This window comes from Odocoileus virginianus, chromosome 19 (genome assembly GCF_023699985.2).
Source record: "Odocoileus virginianus isolate 20LAN1187 ecotype Illinois chromosome 19, Ovbor_1.2, whole genome shotgun sequence".
Taxonomy (NCBI): domain Eukaryota; kingdom Metazoa; phylum Chordata; class Mammalia; order Artiodactyla; family Cervidae; genus Odocoileus; species Odocoileus virginianus.
In genome coordinates, this window is record NC_069692.1 from 29,501,507 (window position 1) to 29,520,195 (window position 18,689).

The following is an 18,689-nucleotide window of genomic DNA, read 5'->3' on the forward strand; positions in this document are numbered from 1 at the left end:
TAATTTGCATCTAATTTTCATCTAATCAAATATAGAAATGTGTCTTTTTTTCATTATATCTTTGATTTTATCGTCTTATTCTCAGTAAGGTCAGAGAGGGGGAGTCTATAGCTTCTTAACTTTCTTTACTGTTTTCTACCCCTTTATTAATCCATCCTTATGCAAAATATATTTTCTCCTCTGATTGCCCTCATCATTAATTGCCCTGCATTATTGTTTGCCCCTTCTGTTGACCAGCCTCTCAATTATTTATTCACACTCTATCATTGAGAGAATTTGTTGTCCCTTCCCATTGGGTCAGCCTCCTCCTATAATCTTAAGAGACTGCAATCCATCAACAATCTAGTCTTCATCTTCTCGGTTCTTTCATAAATTCAATGTTGTCTGTCTCTGCTATCCTCAGTGCCTCAGGGAGGTTCTTAGTCCTCATCAGGAACCTCTCCAATGTTAACTCCCAGTCAGAGTGCCCTCTTCCGTAGCCACTTTGCTTCCAAATTTTGCAGGTTCTCATTCCACTTTACATGCTATTCAACACCAAAACTAACTTTATCTTAATTAATGTTGCTCTCCCTTGATGTATCACAGACAACTAGCAGCAGCCACCCTCCCCAATTCTTCCCTGTTAACCTCCTTTTCCTTCTTTTTTCTTTGATCCTGAAGCTGCACCAGCCTCTATTCATAGATTCCTTTTTTATACCTTCATTTGACCACAACAATCTAGTCACAAATCCCAGCTTTTAGATCAGATATCTGTATTTCTGGCTACTTTATCTGGGAAGCTGAAAAATTACCTATATGTGTGATCACAGTTTTACTGTCAGGTTCAGACCATTCTGTCAATTCTTTTATTTGTCCTTTTTCTTGTTTCTCTCTTATGTTCCTTAAAAGTAATTCCAAAATTTCTCTATAAGAGTTTGAAACTACCTTTTCCCCATCCACGTTCATTCTTAGTCTATGATCTTGGTGCCTATTTTAAGGAGAAAACTGAGGCTAACAGATGCTTTTTCTTAGCTTCCTTACTTCTACTGTCTTCAAATATACCCAATCTCTGAGTTATGGTGTTTTTATTTGTCCATAGTTCAGTTCAGTTCAGTTCAGTCGCTCAGTCATGTCCGACTCTTTGTGACCCCATGAACTGCAGCACGCCAGACCTCGCTGTCCATCACCAACTCCCAGAGTCCACCCAAACCCATGTCCATTGTGTCACTGATGCCATCCAACCATCTCATCCTCTGTCATCCCCTTCTCCTCCTGCCCCCAATCTTTCCCAGCATCAGGCTCTTTTTCCAATGAGTCAACTCTTCTCATGAGGTGGCTAAAGTATTGGACTTTCAGCTTCAGCATCAGTCTTTCCAATGAACACCCAGGACTGATTTCCTTTAGGATGGACTGGTTGGATCTCCTTGCAGTCCAAGGAACTCCCAAGAGTCTTCTCCAACACCACAGTTCAAAAGCATCAATTCTTCAGCACACAGCTTTCTTTATAGTCCAACTCTCACATCCATACATGACTACTGGAAAAACCATAGCCTTGACGAGACAGACCTTTGTTGGCAAAGTAATGTCTCTGCTTTTTAATATTCTGTCTAGATTGGTCATAACTTTCCTTCCAAGGAGCAAGCATCTCTTAATTTCATGACTGCAATCACTATCTGCAGTGATTTTGGAGTCCAGAAAAATAAAGTACCCCCATCCAAATAGATATTTCATTACTTTTATAATTTGCCTTTTTCCTGTCTTTTTCCCTTTATCATCACTCTCTCTCCCATATCCTAAAATAATCTCCTCTGTTGGCTTCTTTTCAACTACAAACATGCTTATGTGTCTCACATCTAAGAAAGAAATACCCAAACAGTACAAATGAAGTGAAGATACTCATTTTGTATCTGACAGCACCACCTAATTTTTTTTTAATCTTCTCATATGTTTTTCCCCCAAAGAAAATCCCAAACTCACTATCTCTACTACTTTACTTCTCACACTATTTATGATGCCCTACAATCAGGTTGCAGCTTCTGATTGTCAAATCCAATGGAGATATACTCATTCTTATTTTAGCCTTCACTTTGTTATGTCCGACTCTTTGCAACTCAATGGACGATAGCCTGACAGGCTCCTCTGTCCATAGAATTTTCCAGGCCAGAATATGGGAGTTGGTAGCCATTTCCTTCTCCAGGGGACCTTCCTGACCCAGGGCTCAAACTCAGGTCTCCCCCATTGCAGGCAGGTTCTTTACCATCTGAGCTACCAAGGAAGCCCTCAATTCAGTTCTCTTCAGTAATTCCATCATGTCCAACTCTTTGTGGCCTCATGGACAGTAGCACGTCAGGCTTCCCTGTATATCACCAACTCCTGGAGATTACTCAAACTCATGTCCATAGAGTTGGTGATGCCATCAAACCATCTCATCCTCGGTTGTCCCCTTCTCATCCCACCTTCAATCTTTCCCAGTGTCAGGGTCTTTGCAATGAGTCAATTCTTCAAATCAGGTGGCCAAAGTATTGGAGTTTCAGCTTAAGCATCAGTCCTTCCAATAAATATTCAGGATTGATTTCCATTTGGATGGACTGGTTTGATCTCCTTGCAGTCCAAGGCACTCTCAAGAGTCTTCTCCAATACCACAGTTCAAAAGCATCAATTCTTTGATGTTCAGCTTTCTTTATGGTCCAAGTCTCACATCCATACATGATTACTGGAAAAATCATAGCTTTAACTAATGGACCTTTGTTGGCAAAATAATGTCTGTACTTTTTACTATGCTGTCTAGTTTGGTCATAGCTTTTCTTCTAAGGAGCAAGCATATTTTAATTTCATGCTGGCAGTCACCATCTGCAGTGATTTTGCAGCCCAAGAAAATAAAGTCTGTTCCTGTTTCCATTGTTTCCTTATCTATTGGTCATGCAGTGATGGGACCAGAGGACATGATCTTAGTTTTCTGAATGTTGTACTTTAAACCAACTTTTTCACTCTCCTCTTTCACTTTCTTTTTTTTTTTTTTCCCTCTTTCACTTTCATCAAGAGGCTCTTTAGTTCTTCTTCACTTTCTGTCATAAGGGTGGTGTCATCTGCATATCTGAGGTTATTGATATTTCTCCAAGCAATCTTGAATCCAGCTTGTGCTTCATCCAGCTCAGCATTTCTCTGATGTACTCTGCATATAAGTTAAGTAAGCAGGGTGACAGTACACAGTCTTGGCATACCCCTTTCCCGATTTGGAGCCAGTCTGTTGTTCCATGTACAGTTCTAACAGTTATTTCTTGACCTGCATACAGATTTCTCAGGAAGCAGGTCAGGTAGTTTGGTATTCCCATTTCTTGAAGAATTTTCCACAGTTTGTTGTGATCCACACAGTCAAAGGCTTTGGTGTAGTCAATAAAGCAGAAGTAGGTGTTTCTCTGGAACTCTCTTGCTTTTTCGGTGATCCAGCAGGTGTTGGCATTTATCTCTGGTTCCTCTGCCTTTTCTAAATCCAGCTTGAACATCTGGAAGTTCACAGTTCATGCACTGTTGAAACCTAGCTTGGAAAATTTTGAACATTACTTTGCTAGCGTGTGAGATGAGTGCAATTGTGTGGTATTTTGAACATTCTTTGGCATTGCCTGTCTTAGGGATTGGAATGAAAACTGACCTTTACCAGTCCTGTGGCCACTGCTGAGTTTTCCAAATTTGCTGGCATATTGAGTGCAGCACTTTCACAGCATCACCTTTTAGGATTTGAGATAGCTCAACTGGAATTCCATCACCTCCACTAGCTTTGTTTGTAGTGATTCTTCCTAAGGTCCACTTGACTTCACATTCCAGGATGTCTGGCTCTAGGTGAGTGATCACACACCCACCACATTGTGGTTGTCTAGGTCATCAAGATCTTTTTTGTATAATTCCTCTGTGTATTCTTGCCACCTCTTCTTAATATCTTTTGCCTCTGTTAGGTCCATACCATTTCTGTCCTTTATTGGGCCCATTTTTGCATGACATGTTCCCTTGGTGTCTCTAATTTTCTTGAAGAGATCTCTAGTCTTTCCCATTCTGTTGGTTTCCTCTATGTCTTTGCATTAATCACTGAGGAAGGCTTTCTTATTTCTCCTTGCTATTCTTTGGAACTCTGCATTCAGATGCTTATATCTTTCCTTTTTTCCCTTGGCTTTCACTTCTCTCCTTTTCTCAGCTATTTGTAAGTCCTCTTCAGACAACCATTTTGCCTTTTACTTTAGCCTAAATGAGGGTAACTGCTCTTTTCTTTTTAGAATTTTTCACTTGCAAGCAACATAAATCAACCTCAGGAAAAGATATTACAAAATAAGTTGAGAGACTTGGGATGTAAACTCAGAAATGGACAGATATTGAGGCTCCCAAATGGATTTGTGAGGTTCCACTTACAGATTTAATAAGGGTAGATATTAGTTTTTCCTGATTTTGAATTATAGAATCATAATGCCAAGATTCAAGGACTTATGAGAAGAAATCCAGTTGGTCTATCTATGTCATTGATCCTATTTTTCACTGGTCAAGTCGTGCCTGAGTCTTAGTGACCTCTGGGACTGTTGCACAGTAGGCTTCCCAGTCTTTCACCATCTCACAGAGTTTAGTCAAACTCATATTCTTTGCATCAATGATGCCATCCCATCATTTTATCCTCTGTTTCCCCCTTCTCTTCCTGCCTTCAATCTTTCCAAGCATCAGGGTCTTTTCCAATATGTTGCCTCTTCACATCAGGTGGCCAACATATTGGTGCTTTAGCATCAGTCCTTCCAGTGAATAATCAGATTTGGTTTCCTTTAGGATTGACTGGTTTGATCTCCTTGCTGTCCACGGGACTTTCAAGAGTTTTCTCCAACACCACAATTTGAAAGTTTTATGATGCTCAGCCTTTTTTATGGTCCAACTCTCACATCTGTACATGACTATTGGAAAAACCATAGCTTTGACTATATGAACCTTTGTTGGCAAAGTGATGCCTCTGTTCTGCTCTCCATGTTGTACAGCAAAGCTAAATGCAAACAATATTCCCTATAACTTCCATTACTTGACAGTCTACTGATTCTCTTATTTCTGTCTCTGTCTCCCACTTGCATTCTGATTTTCTCATTGATTTCCTGTTTTCCCACCAAAAGTGTGAATGCAACCCCGTAGCTTTGTTCTTTTCATCCTCTTAATCATCCTGTGTAATATTATTGTAGCAGTTATTGTTGTGACTTTATCTAAATTGGCTACTTTTTATTAAGTCTTTTCTGTGGATAGGTATAATGCTAAGTGCTTTATAAGAACTATATGAAACTTTATGAGATTTGGGATTATAATCTGCATTTTATAAAGGAGAAAACTGGGACTCATGGAGACTAAGCCATGTTTCCAGGTCTTTACTGAAATTGGGAATTCATGTCTCTAGAAGTCAGATGCTCTTAGTCATTTGTGTACTGATAATGTCCCAAATACATTTTAAACCAAGCTTTGTCAACCACCTATTTGACCTTTCCTCTTATTCTTTGCTTTTCAGAGAGATACAATTAAAATGAAATGTATCATCCTTTATTCTCCTGTTTGGTGGTTCTAATGACTGCTAGATTATATAAGTTGGTATTGTAATAGTGGTGATGGGGAAGGACAATCATCATCCCTTCACTTTATGCTAATTAACAAATGGTTCCCCCTCCATAGTTGTTACCATTGACTCTCATCATTTGCAACCAAAGTGTTACACCAGCTTCTAAATCTGAATTATTCTTACCTCATAACCATATCCATCAAACTTATCATCCATCCATATAGGGTGTTTATAACACTACACTAGCTATGCTATTTTTCTGTTTAAAGTACTCACTTGGCTTATCGTGTCCTATAGGATAAAGCCCAAATTCCTCAGCACTGATCAGAGCTTTTTTGATTTGACCTCATTTACTTCTCCCACCTCATCTTTTATGTTCATGTGAATTAATCCCATGCTTCTGAAATATTTAGGTGTGCATGTTGTTGTGGTTCAGTCCTAAGTAATGTCCAACTCTTTGAGACCCCATGGACTGCAGCATGCCAAGCTTCCCTATACTTCACTGTCTCCCAGAGTTTGCCCAACTCATGTCATTGAGTCCATGATGCCACCCCATCATCTCTCCCTCTGTCACCCTTCTTCTCCTGCCCTCAAACTTTCCCAGCATCAGGGTCTTTTCCAATGAGTTGACACTTCACATCAGGTGACCAAAGTATTGGAGCTTCAGCACCAATCCTTTCAAAGAATAGTCAGCATTTATTTCCTTTAGATTGACTGTTTTAACCTCCTTGCTGTCCAAGGGACTCTCAAAATTCTTCTCCAGCACCACAATTGAAAACCATCAATTCTTCAGTGCTCAGCCTTCTTTATGGTCAAGCTCTCACATCCATACATGACTACTGGAAAAACCATAGCTTTGACTAGATGGACCTTTGTCAGCAAAGTAATGTCTCTGCTTTTTAATATGCTGTCTAGGTTTGTCATAGTTTTTCTTCCAAGGAGCAAGTGTCTTGGTGATTTTGGAGCCCAAGAAAATAAAATCTGTCAATGTTTCCACTTTTTCCCCCTATCTATTTGCCATGAAGTGATGGGACCAAATGCCATGAACTTAGTTTTTTAAATGTTGTTTTAAGCCAGCTTTTTCACTCTCCTCTTTTACCCTCATAAGAGGCTATTTAGTTTGTCTTCACTTTCTTCCATTAGAATGGTCTCATTTGCATAGGAACCCTCATCCCTATGACTGCAAGGAGGTAAAATCAGTCAGTCCTAAAGGAAATCAATCCCTAATATTCATTAGAAAGACTGATGCTGAAGCTGAAGCTCCAATAGTTTGGCCACCTGATTCAAAGAACTGACTCATTAGAAAAGACCCTGATGATGGGGAAGATTGAAAGCAGTAGGAGAAAGGGATGACAGAAGAAAAGATGGCTGGATGGCATCACTGACTCAATGGACATGTGTTTGAGCAAGCTCTGGGAGATGGTGAAGGACAGGGAAGCCTGGTATGCTTCAGTCCATGGGGTCACAAAGAATTGGACATGACTGAACAGCTGAACACAACATCTGAATATCTTAGGTTGTTGATAGCTGTGTATAATACCTTCAATATACCATGACACTATAAAGACACCTTGAGATTTTTCTTTATATATGCTTCCTGTTTTTAAAATTAGTCCTCTTCCCCCCTCCTATTTCCAAGAGTCTCTAACTCTTTTCTTCTACAACTTATTCCTTCTTCAAGGAAATTTACTGAATTAAATTTCCCTCTATGTATCCCTCCATGATCACCAATAAATAAGTATAACTTTCCCATCCTTACTGTCATTATTAAGAGATTCAGAAACAGGGGATCTCCACAGTTAGATAGGAATAATGTTCTGTAGAGTATGTCTAGATGGTTAAGGGGCTGCTCCCCTATTTCTCCATTAATCAATAAGGCATAAAGGATATTAAAAGCATATAACTTCACCCATAGAAATACCTTGATATCAGTAATCAGTAATTCAGAGAAACTTAGATGTATATTAGATAATGAAATTTAAGATGATGTATACTGTAATCAGAGTCCCACAGAGTACATTTCAGGAAAGTAGATATGAATTGATAGGTTTGAGTGATTTCTAATTTGTTTTTACAATATAATCACAGAAGCTCAAGGTTGCAACAACTTTAAGCATTATCTAAAAATCTCTTGTAAACGAGCTCATTGTGATTACATGAGAGCCTCAATTATGACAGCAGTAGGTTAAGGAGACTATACATGAAATGAAAATTACATTACAATGTAAAGTATTCTCATTTTTTTCTTTACCTGATTAACTTAGGAATTAGAGTGTTTCTGGACAATTTCAAAATACACACAGCTTCTTAAATAAGATCTTTCAGGAACCAGCAGCTATGCCAGCGTCCAACTTACAGATGAGTCACACTGTTGAGAAGAGCAGACAGCTCTCTACTCATTTTCTGGTGTCACTGTAACAAATCACGTGGCAACTTTTAAAATCCAGGAGTTTGCTGTCAGAAGTTTGAAATGGGTATAACTGAGCTCAGCAGGTATGAATTCTTATGAATCCATGCCCTTGTTTTTTCCAGCTTCTAGAAGCTGCACACATTTCTTGGCTTGTGACCCCTTGCACCAGCTTCAGAAGCAGCTGTGTAGTGTCTTCAAATGTTTCTAATTTCTGCTTCTATAGTCACATCTCTCTGACTCTGACTTTCCTGATCCCTTGTGTTCCTCAGAAGTACTCTTATGATTATGTTGAGTCCACCTGCATAATCATGGTAATCTCCCAACCTCAAGATCATTAATTTAATCACATTGGGAAAATTCTCTTGCCTATGTAGGGTAACATAACTTGTCCGTGCTAGGATGTGAATGTCTTTGGGCCCATTATTCAGACTCTCCAATAAAACTGTGACTGGTATCTCTTTGCTCTAAAAATGTGGAGTGCTGAAGTTGTTGTGATTGTTTAGATTGTAAAACAAGGATAATCCTTATACTTTATAGCTAGAAATGCAAGAGGATAGTATGGAACTTAAAAAGATGAGGGAGGACTAGGGAAAGGGGATATCAGAGACAACTGTGCAAGAAGAATCTGTGAGAGAGAGTTAGCAAAACAAAAGTTGTGAGAGAAGGGATAGGAAAAGATAAATTGAGCTAACACCCAATTAGCTGAAGAATTCCATTATCAAGAGGAATGTATCTATAGGAGCCACAATTCAGCTGAGGTGTTTCTTGTATTTAACAATTTCACAGAAGCCCTCCATGTAGAAGATCTGTAGCAAGAGAGAGTGTCAGAGCTGCAAAAGACCTTCAGTCTTTCTGGTGTAACTTTACAAAGGATATATTGAGGTCTGCAGCTGCAAAATATTAAGAAAAGTTTCAGTTCCTTGGTATTGAATGGGGAATTTAAACCCAAATATACTGATTTAAAGTTTGTGACTCTTGCCACATTCTCCTCCAAGAATTCTTTTCTCTCTCAGTAGGAAATAAAACTTTTCCTTTCCTTAGGAAATAAAAAAAAAGTTCTGTAATAAAATTTTTTTCTGGCACTTTTCTTTCTGAGTTGTATAGAAAAATCATCTTTCTTCATTTTAACAGAAGCTTGAGCTAGATTTGGCCATGATTTTCATATCACATAGTATCATCTTATATTTGTCTATCACTGTGTGGGTTTGAATGTACTTTGACATTTTACATAATATTTCCCTTGTTTTTAAGAATGATACTGTGAGGCTTTTAGGTACAGCAGGGAGTTTTGTATGTACAAAGACAAGCTCATTAGAAGCAGAGTCAGGGCCAGACACCAGGTCTCCTGGTGCTTTTTTTGGGTTTTATGATTTTAGTTGAACCCCTCAGCCAGTTGGTACATTAGTGTTCTCATTTGTGGTACAATGGCAATGCATTTTGTCCTACCAAGTAGGGAAATTATAAGAATAAAATGTATCACATGGGAACACCCTTTAATAAAAAGGTTACATCCTTTGTAACAAATGTAATGTGCTGACAGTTCAAGTACTTCTAACATGAGGAAGACATAACATAACACTGGTGGGTTATACTAGGTGACTGAACAAAATTTACAACAGGGTTAAGTTGTTTTTCACATAAAATTTCTTGTGTGCATTTAGAGATAAATGCATCAATTCTTAAAGAATTCAAAGAAACAACTATATCTAGTGTTTACTGAGTTTTTACTTTGTTCCAGGCCATGTGCCTATCAATATATTCTAGTTCTTGATCACTAAATACTAAATGATGAAATCTGATCTTTGACAAACCAGGTCTATGTGACACAAAACCAATGAATTCAATTAGTAACTCCCTCAGACGCTCGAAATATTGTGCAAGGAAGCGTGCGGCAGAGCGAGTGGTCTGGCGCATGGTGAGCCTTCCCCATCCCGTTGGCCTGCAGCCAGTTTTCTCTGCTTATTCTCTGTGAAGCTATCTCAGTGATACACCAGGAAAAGCAGTTAGCTGAAGACTGTTAGCTAAATAAATGTGATGTTGACTAACGCATTAGCTTCCATTTCAATATTTGGGCTTCTTTTTCCAGACTGAGCCCTAAAATTCCTGACTGTGTTAGAGTTTGAGGAGATGCAGGTCCATATGAACACTACTCTGTGTTAGGCTCTATGCTGAAGATTTCAAAATATTACTTCCTAATATCTTTACAGTGCTTCTCTGATATACGTACTATTATTAGCCTCATTTATCTGGTGTGGGTAATGAAGCTTGGTGGGACTTAGGGTCTTGCTGAGGGTCACTCAGCTGGTACTCATGGAGCTCACATAGTCTGACTTCATAGCTGGACATGCTTAGTCATGGAGTATCTCTCCTGGTGACATGAGCCCTTAAGATGTATTAGGGGAACGAGTGCCAACTAAACCACAAAGAGTTATCTCATGCATTACCATACATGGCATTTAAACTCCAGGACTTGTTCTTTCTTTAGATTTTATAAGTTATTTCTCTGAATCTTACACTCAATGAGTTTCAAATTAAAATCCACAGAGTGAGTTGTCACCATCATTATTATTGTTACTATTTTTATAAGCATCATTAGAGGTTTTAAAAGAAAAAAAAAAAAAAACTTTTCTACTTGATTCATGAAGCAGCACAAAACTGCAATTGTAGCCATATGGAAATAGAAAAAAATAATAGATACTGTCTTTCAAATTATTTTAATCTCTGTCCAAGGTCTATTTTTCAACAATATTACCCATTACTGTCATCACTTTTTGAATTTGATTTTTAATTAGGATTTTAATATGACATAATATATTGATTATTCAGTTCCTTCTTTGACACTCAAAAATACAGCTTAGTTCTCCCAACATTTGAGTTGAAGCTTTCACAAAACCGATAGGTGCAGGAAATTTAGAAAAAAATTTCTGTAAGACGCCAAAGAAACAGGTGATTTTCAAAATTACAGAGCTGTTAGGTAAAACTACTTTCAATATCAATACATGAAAGCTATTAGAAAGTATACCAAGTGTAAGTTATCTTCTTTACACAGCTTGAAATGTGGAGTCAGATGACTGAATATCTTTCTTTCATAGCAAAGTCATTTCTTACTATTTTGAAGTTTTGAAACTTAGATTTTTCAGGAACAACAACCAGATGAGAAATGAAGATACAAATAAAGTAATAGTGATAATGATGTAAACTTCAATCTAGAAACATAACTTGAAAATGAGAAATTTTATCCTTGAAATAAATTTGAAAAATAAGATCTACTACTCAAATCTCAATTTTGTTGTTAACAATGAAAAACTGGGATTTGGTTCAAGGTTCAGGGGTCACATCTCTGGAAACATAAACTTTAAATCCAGGCCTTAAATAATTCATTACAGTAAAGTTCTAAAGAATATAAATTCATTATCAAAGATCACTTGTTACACAAATAATAAGATGACAAAAGTAAGAGTCATTCAAATAATACCTCAGCAATATCTGCAGATCATGAAATTTTAGTCAGGGAATATAGAATATAGAATCATGTTTAGTATATTTAAAGAAATGAAGGAATATATTAATAGCTAAAAACCAAGATGCTGTAAAAATTGAAAGGGTATATTTTTAAAAGAACTAAGAGAATTTTGAGAATTTACCAGAAATACAATATGTTAGATGTTGTTCAGTCGCTAAGTCATGTCTGACTCTTTGCAACTCCATGGACTGCAGCATGCCAGGGCTCCCTGTCCCTCACTATCCCCTGGAGTTTGCCCAAGTTCATGTCCATTGAATTAGTGATGCTATCCAACCATCTCATCCTCCTTTTCTGCTGTCTTCTTCTCCTTTTGCCTTCAATCTTCCCCAGCATCAGGGTCTTTTCCAGTGAGTCAGCTCTTTGCATCAGGTGGTCAAAGAATTGGGGCTTCAGCTTTGGCATCAGTCCTCACCATGAGTGATCAGGATTGATTTTCAGTAGGACTGACTGGCTTCGTCTCCTTGCTGTCCAAGAGACTATCAAAAGTCTTTTCCACCACCAACGTTCAAAAACATCAATTCTTCAGCACTCAGTCTTTTTTATGGTCCAACTCTCACATCCATACATGACTACTTGAAAAACCATAGTTTGACTATATGGACCTTTGTAGGTAAAGTGATGTCTTTGTTTTTTAATACACTGTCTAGGTTTGTCATAGCTTTCCTTCCAAGAAGCAAGTGTCTTCTAATTTCATGGCTGTAGTCATGCTATATGGCTGTAGTTTATGACAGATAAATAGTAATTAAACATTGGTAGAAAGAGAATTAGTAAACTGGTAGACATAAACATAGAATTTAAATCACAGAGTAAATGAGAGGTGGAAATTATGAAAGACAATGAGATGGAAAGAGATTATTTAGTATACAACTATTTAGAGTTTCGAAAGGAGGAAAAACATGTAAAAATACAGAATATCTGCCTGTAGTATCTGTATCTATAGACATACAAAATGGATTTATCATAAATCTGAAAAAGCATTTTATCATTTGAAAACCTTTGTTCTTCACTATAGCAATAGACTAAAATAGAAAAGAGAAAAGAAAAAAAAACACATGACTATAACAGAAGACACCAAGTATTCACTCTAATAACAATGACAATATATTGTTTTAATAAACTTGTAACACTAAATTACATAATTGTGGCAGAAACAAACCAGGGTTATTGTAATCATATTAAAAACTCTAGAAGTTACAGTTGTTGGCTTTGGCTCAGTTGTTCAAAACTGTTGGGATAGGTATTTTTGCAAGTCTCCTAGACTTTCCCTTATGTGTGAAAGGTAGTGTCTCCAACTCCAGAGAGTTGAGAGGAGGGGAGTTAAAGGTTAAGGAGATGCCAGATCTTCCTTTTTGGCTAAACACTAGCTTCTTTCTTACACAGAGACAAGCTGAGAGGGAGGGGAAGCCAAAACTTTTAATTAAATTTTGACTTTGATATTAACACTTGACTAGACATTTTACAGAGTGAATTGAAACTGTGACTTACAGCCTTCTTAGTTTCCATTAAGTCATAGCATCTATCAGATTTTTTCATATTCTCTCTTGGGAAGTAGTAAAATCACACAGAAGATTTAAAGTGACATGGAAAGACAGAAATCAGGTGACTTTGTGTTTAGTTCCACTGCTCACGCATATTCAACATAATGATTGCAAATCAGTGAACCAAAATCACATGTATCAACATAAATGAACTCGTGAACATGATAATGTGAAGTGAAAAAAAAGAGGAAGAATGAAAAATAGGTACAATGCTAGAATTCCAGAAATAGATACAATTAAACCTAGATCAGGAAACTAGTATTTAATTGGAATATGTTGTATATGAAAGAACAGTTAGCAAACTGGGAGTTTTCAAGCTGAAAACTGATGTGAAGCTCAGAGGTATGACATTACAGAAAGGCTTCTAAAGTGAAAATGAGGAAGTTGTTTCAGCTTTACAATGATTGGTTAATTCAGTGGAGTTTCTGGATAGCAAGGGGGTTAGTTAAAAGTGATTATCTTATACTATCTTCAGAAGATGTCTTATATTTATTTTATAATTATCAGAGGCATTTGCAAAAATTAACCTTTTTGTTTTCTTCACGAGATAAACTAGACTTGGTTCTGCTTACATGGGTTAAATAATTTTTTCTGCTCATGGAATTTTCAAGTTTGGTCTCTATTTTGTGCTTTATTTTAACGGAAGTATGATAGATTTTTAAAATATTTTATAGTATCAAGAACTATAATACATTTGCTTTGATGTCTATATATACATGGAAAAAGTATAGAACTATGAATAAGAGTCATGAACATGAAATTTGGAACACAGATTACATGAGTCTCTAGGGATGTATCAGGAGAAAGTACATGAGGACTTTTCTATTTTACATAAACTTCTCTTAAACTGAGCAGTGAGTACCTTAGTACTCATATAATTATTCTCTTTATTTATTTATTTTTGTTTCATAAGTCTTCTACAAGAGCAGGAAGTAAATTTCCAGCTTGAAAGAATTGGGAGATTGCATCTTGTAAAAACAAATTGAAGGAGAACAAGATGTCAAAGGAGTAGGTGGATGTGGAGTCCATCTCTCTCCATGGGTACATCGGGAATACACCTTCAGACACAGAAGTGCGTGCAGAACACCAGCTAAGAGCGGACAGGAGTACCTGACCAGTGGAAAAGTATACTAGAACCACGCAAAACTCCGTAGGATGAAGGAACTGGGGGGAAAACAGGAGTGTTAGTAGGACTGGCTCTGCCCTTGGCGGGTGGGGGAACTGAAGCAGGGGGCCAATCCCCACATCAGGGCAGTTGTCTGAGTCAGAGGAGAAACATTCAAGGTGGAGAGTGACAGAACTGATCTGTGGCAGCCTAAATGGAATGAGAATCAGACAGTCCTCGCTGCAACCATACATACTCCGGGCAGGAACACTGGTCTGTAGGAGCTGGGAGCTGGAGTTTGGGGATTGTGGAGCAGTCTCGGGGCGAGGGCTGCTGTTGACTGCAGAGAGGCAGGTTGAGGGGATGTGAGGGAGGAGATCATAGTGGGAAATGCCGGTGGAGGAAAGCCAGGCAGCCATGGAAGCAAGGCGATACCGCTGAGTTGCAAGTAGTGGGTGGAGCCATCGCCATAGCCTCTCTCTGCCCACACGCCAGTATCAGCAGCTGAACAACAGAGAGGCTGGCCCATCGAATGCCTGACACTGAACTACAGAGAGGACCCCAGCCGGGGGCCCCTCTATGTACCAGACATGCTGAACAGTAGAGAAGGACCCCAGGCAAGGGAGCCCTCTAAGTGCCTGAACGGGCAGAGCTACGGAGAAAGACCGGCCAAAGAGGCCTTCTGATCGCCAGCTACAAGAGGCTCGAAAAAAGACTCTGATCGGGCCACAACTCCTGCGGCAGAGGCAGTCCGTGTCCCTGCACGCTGGGCGCCACCAGGGTCCCCGCAAGCCGAGCAGCATCTCCACCTTCACACTCAACCCTCACTGGGGCAGAGCTGCCTGAGGCAAAGGAAGTCTTACGTCTATGCATGCAGGGTTGCTTCAGTCATGTCCAACTCTCTGTGACCCTGTGGGCTGTGGCCTGCCAGGCTTCTCTGTCAGGGAGGGGTTCTCCAGCCAGGAATACTGGAGCATATTGGCCAAGACTGGTTGCCATACCCTTCTAGAGACTGTATTTTCTGCTGCCCTAGCCACCAGCCCCCTGAGCACCTGGTGCTGCCAGAACCCCTGCGACCCAAGCAGCTGCCCCACCTCCACACCCGGCCTTCATGGGGCAGAACCAAGCCCTCCAGGGCAGCCTCAGGAGCAAACGCCCGTGGACGACCCAGTTGTAGAGGTGAAAGTAAAACCACAGTTGAAACCCAGGGGCAGTGTGGCTAAGGAAGAGAACCCAAAGCCTTCCCACCAGCTGTAGAAGCTGCAGATTAAATCCACACAATCAGCTAGGCAGACTCTGTGTCTATGGGATATATCAAAGGTCATTGAGAGCTCCCACAAAAGAAAACGCACCAGTTTTGAGAGCTGTGGACATTGGAGGCAAGGAGTAGGGCCAGATTAGAATCTGAGCTGCCCCCACAGCAGGTCCAGAGATCAGCACAGTGTTAAAGGGCATCCTGGGGAGATGAGGTGGACTGTGACTCCCAGTGAGGGAAAGGACTCTGACAGCAGTGACTCAAGAAAAACATTTATTATTCGTATGTTTTGACTTGTTCTGTAGATTATTTTGGATTTTTTTCTTTTCTCCTCCCTTGATTCCCCCCTTCTGCTGTAGTTGTTGATTTTATTGGCACTAAGAAATCCAATTAAGCTTTTGAGCTTTTGTTGTTGTTGTTTTCTCAGTCACATATTTTATTGTTGTTATAAATCTCTGGCTCTATCTTGGGCTTTTGCAGTTCTGTGAAGTTTTCCTTTTTTCTTTCTCCTTCTGTTTTTTTTTTTCTTTTCTCTTTCTTATAATTTTAATTGTTAACTTTTTAAACCTATTATATTTTTTCTACATTTATTCCTTTGTTTTCCTTTCCTACTGTTCTTTTCCACTTGCAGTTAATCTTTAATGTATATAAAACTTCTTAATCTACCTCTATTTAACTTTGCATGTCTATTCTTTCTTTTCTTTCTTTCCCTTCCTCTCAACATATATCTTAGTTTTGTTTTCATTGCTTATTCCCCAATTAGCACCTTGCTTTAGTTTTCTTTTCCAGTTTGTGCTTCAGTTAGTTTTGTTCTTAACTGGTAAATATAATTTCCAGTTTCCTTTGTTCACTGGGTCAATCTACTGTACTTTATTTTTGTTGGACTGTTTTGACTTTGTTCATGGGTGTATATGTATATTTCATATATTCCTTTATTTTAATTATTATTTGCGTGATTTTGTAAGTGGCATTTGTCTGGGGTTGATCTTTGGTTTCTCATTTTTGGATATTTGTTTTAATCTCATTTAATGCCATAACAGACCACTTGTGGAATCTTCATTCCTGACCAGAGATCAAGCCCTGAACGTTTGGAGTGGAAGTACTGACTCCAAGACCCTAGACTACCAGAGAACTAACCCTAGGAAGTATCAAAAAGTGAGAACTCACACAAAGGAAACCACTTGAATACAAAACCTAGCATCTCCCAGCCACTAGTAGCACCCTGTGCAGGATGTCTCATCTAAATGACAAACAAAAGAAAAATACAGACCAAATCATCAGCAGACAGGATTACCACCACACTCAGCCTCACCCATCAGAGGATAAACAAACAAACATTCAGCACATATCTCACCCTATACAAAACTCACACAAACCACTGGACCAATCTTAGGAGGGCAAAAACCAAAAGGAAGAAAGAATTCAACCTTCTTCAAGGAAAGAATTCAACCTTCCTTGAAGCCAGGGAAAAGGAGACCTCAAGCACAATAAGCTTAAAAAGAATTAATTAAAAGGCAGAGAAATACTACACAAATGAAGGAACAAATTAGAAACACAGAAGTCCAAATAAATAAAGAGGAAATAGGTAAACCACCTGAAAAAGAATTTTGAATAATGATATTAAAGATGATTAAAAAAACCTTGAAAACAAAATGGAGAAAATGCAAGAATCAATTAACAAAGACCTAGAAGAGTTAAAGAACAAACATACAGAGACAAACAACACAATTACTGCAATTAAAAATACTCTAGAAGGAATCAATAGCAGAATATCTGAAACAGAAGGATGAATCAGTGATCTGGAAGATAAAAGGGTGGAAATAACTTCTGAAGAGCAGAGTAAAGTAAAAAGAATGAAAAGAACTGAGGCCAGTCTCAGAGACTTCTGGGACAATATCAAATGCACCAACATTTGAATTAAGGGATCCTGGAAGAAGAACAGAAAAAGAAGGGGTATGAGAAAATTTTTTGAAGAGATGATAGTTGAAAATTTCCCCAACACGGGAAAGGAAATAGTCAATTAAGTCCAAGAAGGGCAAGGAGTCCCATACAGGATAAATCCAAGAAGAAACATGCCAAGACAAATATTAATGAAACTAACAAAGACTAAACAGAAAGAAAGAATATTAAAATCATCAAGGGAGAAGCAACAGGTAACATACAAGGAAAATCCTACATGCTTAACAGCTGATCTTTCAGCAGAAACTCTGCAGGCCAGAACGGAATGGTAGGAAAAATTTAAAGTACTGAAAGGGAAAAATCTACAACCAAGATTACTGTTATCTGTCAAGGGTCTCATTAAAATTTGATGGAGAAATAAAAAGCTTTTCATACAAGCAAAATTTAAGAGAATTCAGTACCACCAAACCATCTTTATAGCAAATGTTAAAGGGACTTATATAGTCAAGAAATACAAAAGAAGAAAAATCTACAAAATCAACCCCAAACAATTAAGCAAATGGCAATAGGACATATATATCAATAATTACTTTAAATATAAATGGATTAAATGCTCCAACCAAAAGACACAGACTGGCTGAATGTGTACAAAAACGAGGCCCGTATGTATGCTGTCTACAAGAAACCCACTTCAGATCTCAAGGCACATATAGACTGAAAATGAAAGGATGGAAAAATATATTCCATGCATATGGGAAGCAAAAGAAAGCTGGAGTAGCAATCCTCATATCAGACAAAATAGACCTTAAAATAAAGAATATTACAAGAGATAAGGAAGGACACTACATAATGATCAAGGGATCGATCCAAAAACAAGACATAGCAATTGTAAGTATGTATGCACCCAACATAGAAGCACCTGAATACATAAGACAAACACTAACAGACACAAAAGAAGAAATTGACAGTAACATGAATAACAGTGGGAGACTTTAACACCCCACTCACACCAATGGACAGATCATCTAAACAGAAAATTAATAAGGAAACACAAGTCTTAAATGATGCATTAGATGAGATGGATCTCATTGATATCTTCAGGACATTCCATCCAAATGCAGAAGGATACACTTTCTTCTCAAGTGCATATGGAACATTCTCCAGGATAGACCACATCTTGGGTCACAAATCAAACCTCAGTAAATTTAAGAAAATTGAAACTGTATCAAGCATCTTCTCCAACCACAGTGCTATGAGACTAGGTATCAATTACAAGAAAAAAACCTGTAAAAAACACAAACACACGGAGATTAAACAATACACTTATAAATAATCAACAGGTTACTGAAGAAGTCAAAAGGGAAATAAAAAAAATTCTAGAAACAAATGACAATGAAAACACGAACTCAAAACCTAG